Source organism: Erythrolamprus reginae, chromosome 1, assembly GCF_031021105.1.
Source record: "Erythrolamprus reginae isolate rEryReg1 chromosome 1, rEryReg1.hap1, whole genome shotgun sequence".
Lineage (NCBI taxonomy): Eukaryota > Metazoa > Chordata > Lepidosauria > Squamata > Dipsadidae > Erythrolamprus > Erythrolamprus reginae.
The window spans coordinates 32,378,391-32,387,474 of NC_091950.1; positions in this window are offsets into that span (position 1 = coordinate 32,378,391).

Genomic DNA, 9,084 nt, shown 5'->3' on the forward strand with positions numbered 1-9,084 from the left:
TTCACTTTTTGCCAAAATTCCTGCACTATCGGGCAAGATAGGAACTTTGTTCACATTGGATAAACAAAACCAAAAGTAATGAATCACAAATTAAAGTCTTTTCCCCTTCTAAAAACAGGGCAAAACCAGTCTCTGTTCAAATCAGCTGAGGCAAATTCATCATTTCCCAGCAGGGAAATTCCAATGGCACCTCAATACATGTCAGGATTAAGCAATATCCTGAGGTACTATCTCAATGCAGAAGGAAGGACTACAAAGAGAATGCTGAGTCATTCTGAGGCAATTAAGCATGCAGCAACCCGATTGAGTGATAAATATATAAATATGTAAGAGCTTTTGCTCTGTTATCTGCTCTCTGTTCTTCAATGCTCTCTGATGTTCCTGTTGCTGTATTGATCTGTTGGTTCCTGTGAGTTACTGTAATTGAGATAGTTGTAGTGATGTACTAGTGAGATACTAGTGTGGTGTATGTTTAGTAAGGTAGAATACAGATAGTAGTGTAAATAAGAAGTAAATATATTTTTGCAAGACTTCCTTCTGCTGCTGTGTTCCACTGAAGACCAACTCCATATCTCTTGGTCTGACTGGTTAGATGGTTGGGCTGGCTAGCTTCCGAAAGTGCAGCTCTGTCAATAAAGAGAAATTAGTCCTGACAAACCTGGTTCTGGTAAAGGAATCTGACATTAGGACCTAAGTCCAACAACATTGTCAAAAAAGCATAAAGAATTGTCAATCTAATCTTATGTAGTTTCTTCTCTGGTAATATTGAACTGCTAACCAGAGCTTACAAAACATTTGTCAGACCAATTCTAGAATACAACTCACCTGTATGGAACCCTCATTGCATATCAGACATTAATACAATTGATTTATTTCAGAATTGTCCAGAAATATTTCACAAGAAGAGTGTTTCAATCCTCCCGTAACAAAATATCTTACTTCACCAGACTTGAAATACTGAAATTAGATTATTTACAACTACATCGCCTCCTAACTGATCTAAATGTAGTTCACAAAATCACATACCAAAATGTCCTTCTTGTTAATGGCTACTTCACCTTCAACCACAACAACACATGAGCATGTAATTGATACAAACTAAATTTAAACAACTCCAAACTAGACTGCAGAAAATACGACTTCAGCAATAGAGTGATCAACGTCTGGAATTTTCTACCTGTTGTTTCTTCCCCAAACCCCAAAATCTTCAGATTGTCTACCTCTTCCCTTTTCTAAGTTGACCTCTTCCCTTTTCTAAGAGGTCTGTAAGGGGCGTGGATAAGTGCACCATTGTGCCTACTGTCCCTGTCCTACTGTCCTATTTGTTTTCTGTTATTATTACTTTCTATATTATGTTTATATAGTGCTCAAAATAAAAATAAAGGGAACACTCAAATAACACATCCTAGATCTGAATGAATGTAATATGCCCATGTTACTCCAACATTTTGCAGTCTGCATTGGTTGCCGATCAATTTCCGGTCACAATTCAAAGTGTGGGTTATGACCTATAAAGCTCTTCATGGCATCAGACCAGAATATCTCCAGGACCACCTTCTGCTGCACGAATCCCAGCAGCCAATTAGGTCCCACAGAGTTGGCCTTCTCCGGGTCCCGTCGACTAAACAATGTCGTTTGGCGGGGCCCAGGGGAAGAGCCTTCTCTGTGGCAGCCCCGACCCTCTGGAACCAGCTCCCCCCTGAGATTAGAACTGCCCCCACCCTCCTGGCCTTTCGTAAGCTCCTTAAAACTCACCTCTGCCGTCAGGCATGGGGGAACTGAGATAACTTCCCCAGGCCTATACTGTTTATGTATGGTATGTTGTGTGTATGTTTTCTTAAATTATGGGTTTTTAGTTTTAATTATTAGATTTGTATTGTACATTGTTTTTTCCTATTACTGTTGTGAGCCGCCCCGAGTCTACGGAGAGGGGCGGCATACAAATGTAATAAATAAATAAATAAATAAATAAATGAATGAATGAATGAATGAATGAATGAATAAATGAATAAATGAATAAATGAAATAAATAAATAAATAAATAAGTAAATAAATGAAATAAAATAAATATTCTCATTGAATACTTTGTTCTGTACAAAGTTGAATGTGCACAACAGCATGTGAAATTGATTGTCAATCGGTGTTGCTTCCTAAGTGGACAGTTTGATTTCACAGAAGTTTGATTTGCTTGGAGTTATATTGTGTTGTGTAATTGTTCCCTTTTTTTTTTTGAGCAGTATATACACTACTATCCTATACAATACTAGATAGATAGATAGATAGATAGATAGATAGATAGATAGATAGATAGATAGATAGATATAGATAGATAGATAGATAGATAGATAGATAGATAGATAGATAGATAGATGTATCACATGTTTTTGCTGAATTTTTAAAATTAAGGGAGACTAGGATAGCACTATTTTGGCCATATATATGTATATATGAATGGTGGTATGTGACACCTGACCATTTCCAAACCCTACTATTTATTTCCCAGCCAGGGAAGGGCTGGCTAGCATCTTATGTCTTCTTTACCCCGAGAGCCGGTTTATTGCTTTCCTTTGCTCCCCTTCCACTCTACGCATGCAGACATCTCGGGCCCCAAAGACAGCTGCCTCTCCACCTGGCAGCCTATGAGCCACAACACACAGGGAGATCTAGTTGAAAAGGTTGCAGATAATAACTAAAATAACTTCCCCTCATTGAGATCTGCCCAGACAGGATTTGTGCATGGCATCAGCTTCCACCTCCAATATGAAAGCAAAAGTGGCAATTCTGAATTGGGAGACCTTGGTCATTGCAAAGGACACGGTCCCACAGGTAACCCTGTGTAAAGACATATGAGGTTGAGCCAAAGGGACAATTGAAGGTCCTCTCATGTTCTCAGCTGCGTAGTGTACTCCATTCCTGAGGTGCATGTTCTCATTGCTATGACAGCTATGGGATTATACAGTCTGTTGGAATGATTTAAATTTGCATTCTCTGAGATTAGAGCAAGTTTAAGTATTCATGGTTTCCATGGCAATAATATGCCTTTTCTGAGTCACATATAGCTGGATTAAATTTGGCCTTTCTCTTTTAGCAGCTGAAATGTGACCTGGTGCTAAAGGATTCCCCCCTCATTAATTGTTAGCCATAGATGGATGACAGAGTTAATTGGACCCATTAACTTTTGCAGGGAGGAGAGGCTGATTAAGGTGGTCAACCTAAGTTATTTGATAGACCCGGAGGACTTTCAAACAGTGCTGGTAAAACTGCAGGGCAGCTTTTTGAGGGCTCTTACTAGGCTTTTACTCTGAAATACATAAGAGGTTAGAAAGAGGATCCTGTATAGAATTATCATTGAATAATGCCTTCCTGTGTGCCTCTCCCAAGAATTCTTAATTTTTGGTGGAGCCAAAGGAAATGAAACAAGTGAAAACATGCTTGGAGTAGATGCTGGATGAAATGAGCATGACCAATGAACCCCAAATTTCAGATTACATTGTGGAAGTAATGTTATTCATCTACCATTATTGCAGCCAACTGGACTGTTTAGAGCTCCTTTTTGAAGACAGGCCAAAAGGCTCAATTAGTGTAACTTATGATTGTCTAGCTAAGCCTCCCACGGATAAATCACTTGCATTGCCAGATGGATGAACTCTGTTAAGACAGAGGCTCTTTGGGATAATAGCTCCAACACCTGTACATTGGACCCTTGCCTTATCCTCCTCCTTATGATGGTTAAGAAGGAAATAGGATCTGGAAGATGGTTAGTATTACTTTGAGGGATGGAGAGATTCCTGTATACTGCACGAGTCAAAAAGAGGGCGGGGAAAATATTTACTGACCCCTCACATCCTGGACACAAACTGTTTCAACCCCTACCCTCAAAACATCACTACAGAGCACTGCACACCAAGACAACTAGACACAAGAACAGTTTTTTTTCCAAACGCCATCACTCTACTAAACAAATAATTCCCTCAACACTGTCAGACTTTCTACTAAATCTGCACTTCTATTCTACTAGTTTCTCTCATCATTCCTATCACCCATTTCCTCCCATGTTGTTGCTTATATCCTAAGATTTTTATTAATATTGCTTCTTCATTGCTTATTTGACCCCTATGACAATCATTAAGTGTCGTACCACATGATTCTTGACAAATGTATATTTTATTTTATGTACGCTGAGAACATATGCACCAAGACAAATTCCTTGTGTGTCCAATCACACTTGGCCAATAAAATTCTATTCTATTCTATTCTATTTTAAAAGGTACTCCCAGTCCTCAGAAAGTAAGTCTTGGACAAGTAATGGACAACTGCAAATCGATAGCATGGAGTAAAAATCTCACTAGCTGCTCTATTAATCCTCCTTGGAAGAAGCAGAATTATTCTTGTTCATGGGGAGATCTACATGGCTTTTGATACTCTGGACTATATTTTCCTTCTGAACTACTGGAAAGGGTTAGAGGTTGAAAGAATAATAGTACAATGGACAGGTACATTTAATGGTTGCAAAGACCATTAGGCACTCCATTATTGGGTCTCTTAGTGCTCATCCCTCTACCCTGTTTAATTTCCACATAAGACCACCATTCATTGATTTGAGGTTAAGATATTCTCAGTATGTTATATACCTTTCCTGGCTGAAGAGGAGATGTGTTGGAGTAGAATAAGGTAGAAAGGCATTTCACAAACTAAGACAATGCTTGAAAATGTCTGGAGGCTTATCAGGGTCTGGATGGGTGCCAACAGGCTCAAGCTCAATCCAGACAAGTTGGAGTGGCTGTGGGTACTGCCTCCCAAGGACACGTCCATCTGTCCGTCCATTACCCTGGTGGGTGGGGGAATTACTGACTCCCTCAGTGAGGGTCCACAACTTGGGCGTCCTCCTCGATCCACAGCTGACTTTAGAACACCATCTTTCGGCTGTGGCAAGGGGGGCATTTGCCGAGGCTCGCCTGGTGCACCAGTTGCGGCCCTATTTGGACAGGGCGTCTTTCCTCACGGTCACTCATGCCCTTATCACCTTGAGGTTTGACTACTGCAATGCTCTCTATATGGGTCTACCTTGAGTGTTCAGAAATCATCCAAAATGCAGCCGTGTGAGCAGTAATGGGCCTCCCAAGGCATATCAATATTTCACCATCACTCCACCGACTGCATTGGCTGTGGATTAGTTTCCAGACACAATTCAAAGTGTTGGTTATGACCTACATAGCCCTACATGGCATCAGACCAGATTACCTGCGAGACTGCCTTCTGCAGCACAAATCCCAGCATCCGGTCAGACAATGTTGGTTGGCGGGACCTAGGGGAAGAGCCTTCTCTGTGGGGGGGCCAGCCCTGTGGAATTAGCTCCCCCCAGAGATTTGCACTGTCCCCACCCTCCTTGCCTTCCATAAAAGTTTAAAGACCTACTTATGCTGCCAGGCCTGGGGCCATTAGATCTCCCCCCCCCCCGACCAACGAGTGTCTTAGTGTGTTTTGTGGAGTGAATAGTGATGAACGTTTTAAAATTATATTAGAACTTTTAAAGGTCTTTTTTAATCATATTAATTGGATTCTAGATGTACTGATATGTTCCTTGATATGTTGTGAGCCACTCCGAGTCCTCGGAGAGGGGCGGCATACAAATCCAATCAATCAATCACTCAATCAATCAATAATAAAATATTAAATCATTTTATTTACTGGATGACCATATACCTCAGATTATGAGACAGGAAGAAAAGCATAATCAACATTCTCTGACAGGCATCTCCCCTCCTCCAGTTTCCAAAATGGAAAACTGTTGTTTTCTCCTGAATTCTGCGTGGTTTAGATTGTAATGCAAGGATAAAAGCAATAGCCCTTCAACCTTCTCTAAAGAATAAATACATATTTTTCTGTGTAACCAAGTGTTGTAGGGCTGCCATACTAAAGCTATATTTATTGTATTCTGTTAGGCTAAGTGGACATGTTCTCCTTTGTCAGTTAGAACCAAATCTGCGATATGGACTATATGCGAAAGTAAAGGGTTTTCGTCTTTTGTTGTTTAGCTATTGCAATCAGTATAATTTTTGCCAAAATCCTGACTCAAACATATACCCAAAGCTGTTCCATATGTTATTCTTTGAAGTCTCGTCCAAGAAGATCCTGTGTAGGCTGGATTTTGTGTGAAAATCATAAGGTTGCTCCTAACTGGATTTGCCCTTTCATGGATTACTGCCTTGTCATGGTCAAGGGGCTTGCATGGTTTAGTGAAGCCTTTGAACTATGGTGCTGGAGAAGACTCCTGCGAGTCACTTGGACTGCAAGGCGATCAAACTGGTCAGTGCTAGAGGAGATCAACCTTGATTGCTCTTTAGAAGGCCAGATCCTGAAGATGAAACTCAAATACTTTGGCCACCAAATGAGAAGGAAAGACTTACCGGAGAAGAGCCTAATGCTGGGAACAATTGAGGGCAAAAGAAGAACGGGACGACAGAGAATGAGGTGGCTGGATAGGGTCACTGAAGAAGAAGATCTGAGTTAAAATGGACTCCTTAGAGATGTGGGTTGTTCCCAGTTTGAACTGGTTCTATAGAACTGGTAGTGGGAATTTCCCTCTGTTTGCTGAACTGGGAGCGACTGGAACTTGATCACGCCCTTGAACTGGCTCTAATGGCAGCGTTGTAGGTGCCAGACAGTGAAGGGCTACCAAGTTTTTTACTACCACACTGTGGGCGTGGCTTATGCAGGACGCCCTGCATTTTCTTTCAACATCGTTCAGTGCAAATTGGGTGCTCTTGGGTGGAGCTCCATTTTCACTACCCCACTGCCCCCCCCCCACATCTGGGCAGTAGCCCACCCCTGGCGCTAGCATCTTGTTTTTGGCTTCTATGCATGCGCAGAAGCTGTTTTTTGCACTTGTTTTTTGGCATTATGTGTGTGCGCACACACATGCAGTGCGGTTGCACACTGCACAATGCGCCTGTGCCCACATGGTGCAGGAGGAAGCAAATTGGCATCAAGGTACGTTAGAACTCACCCCTGACTCCGTAGGATGGCAGAGGACAGGAAAGTCTGGAGGAACATTGTCCATGGGATAGGGATGGGTTGGACATGACTTTGCAACTAACAACAACAAACTGGATTTGCATAGAAAGATCCACAGTATTTGCTTTCTAAGCACTTCCTGAAAATCCCTGGTTTTTCTTCCTTGGTTTAAACCCTACAATTTTTTTTATTGTGTGGTCATTCTCTGTAAATGATAATCATTGAAGCTTAGTGTCATAAATAATGACTATTTAACAGAGGTGGGTTCCTACTGGTTCTATAGACCCGATAGCAAACCAGTGGTGATGTCATAGAGTTGGTACTGTCAGTGCCAGTCCATAGTTGCTGCCATCTCTCTCTCACTTGTTTGGCTTTTTTGGGTACTTTTTGCTGTTTTTTTCTTCTGTGCATGTGCAGAAGCCAATTTCAGCACTGTGTATGCACAAACGGCATGGCCACATGATGTGCAATGCTCACACTGCCATTGCATAGGAGGAAGTGCATAGGTGCATAGGAGGAAGTGAACTGGTGGCGAGCTAAGTTAGAACCCACCCCTGCTGTGGAAGCTCTTGCTTCCAAAGCTAGTGATGGGCCCACTAATGAAAATTGGCAAGGAGATTTAAAGATCATTCACAACTTATTCAGCTTCTTGCAAAGATAATCTGCAATATATTATTACCATTTGTTAAACATTGAGGAGATTTATTAGCGAAGATGAACAACAATTTTGCTTCTGAAGCAAAAATAAAGGAAGAGTTTCCAGGGTTGGGTAATGAAGATATATATGAGGTGTCAGAAATATTTTAGCTTTTATCCATGGAAAAAAGTCTTGAGGGATGTATTTGTCCTTTGTGTATGCTAGTAGTTGTAATCAGACAATTCTTCTTTGCTTTATATTTATCAGCCCATGCCCAGACAGTGAAATGTAAGCCGAGTGCAATCTGTCAAGCACAAAAGATCAGGTCCACACATGGAGGTTCTATTCAATTGATTTATTGCTAAAAGCTTATGCCAGTGATGGCAAACCTATAGCCCGTGTGCCACAGGTGTCAGGCAAAGCCATATCTGAGGGCACGTAGGGCATTGACTTAGGTCAGTTGCAGCACCGGCTAGCTCATGCCCTCATCACCTTGAGGTTCGACTACTGTAATGCTCACTACATGGGGCTACCTTTGAAAAGTGTTCGGAAACTTCAGATTGTGCAGAAAGCAGCTGCGAGAGCAATCATGGGCTTCCCAAGGTATGCCCATGTTACACCAACACTCCACAGTCTGCATTGGTTGACAATCAGTTTCCGGTCACAATTCAAAGTGTTGGTTATGACCTATAAAGCCCTTCATGGCATTGGACCAGAATATCTCCGAGACCGCCTTCTGCTGCATGAATCCCAGCGGCCGGTTAGGTCCCACAGAGTTGGCCTTCTCCGGGTCCCGTCGACTTAACAATGTCGTTTGGCAGGACCCAGGAGAAGAGCCTTCTCTGTGGCGGCCCCGACCCTCTGGAACCAGCTCCCCCCGGAGATTAGAACTGCCCCCACCCTCCTTGCCTTTCGTAAAGTTCTTAAGACCCATCTCTGCCGTCAGCCATGGGGGAACTGAGACATCTCCCCCGGGCCTATACAGTTTATACATGGTATGTTTGTGTGTGTGTTTGCTTTATATAATGGGTTTTTTAGCATTTTTTAAATTATTAGATTTGTTCTTACATTGTATTGTTGTGAGCCGCCCCGAGTCTACAGAGAGGGGCGGCATACAAATCTAATAAATAAATAAAATAAATAAATAGCTGGTTTTCGGTCTTCTTTTCAGTTGTTTTCGCACTTCCCAGACTTCAGGGAAGCCTCCTGAAGCCTGGGAACAGCAAAAACCAATTGGGCCAACAACTATCCTTCTCATCATCAGTAAGGATTTTGTGACATTTCCTCCTCCTCCTCCTCCTCCTCCTCCTCCTCCTCCTCCTCCTCCTCCTCCTCCTCCTCCTCCTCCTCCTCCACCTCTCTTGCAGTCCCAGTAGCAGCCCAAAAATGCAACACAGCAGAAATAGTACTTGGCTTTGAATTACTTTAACTCA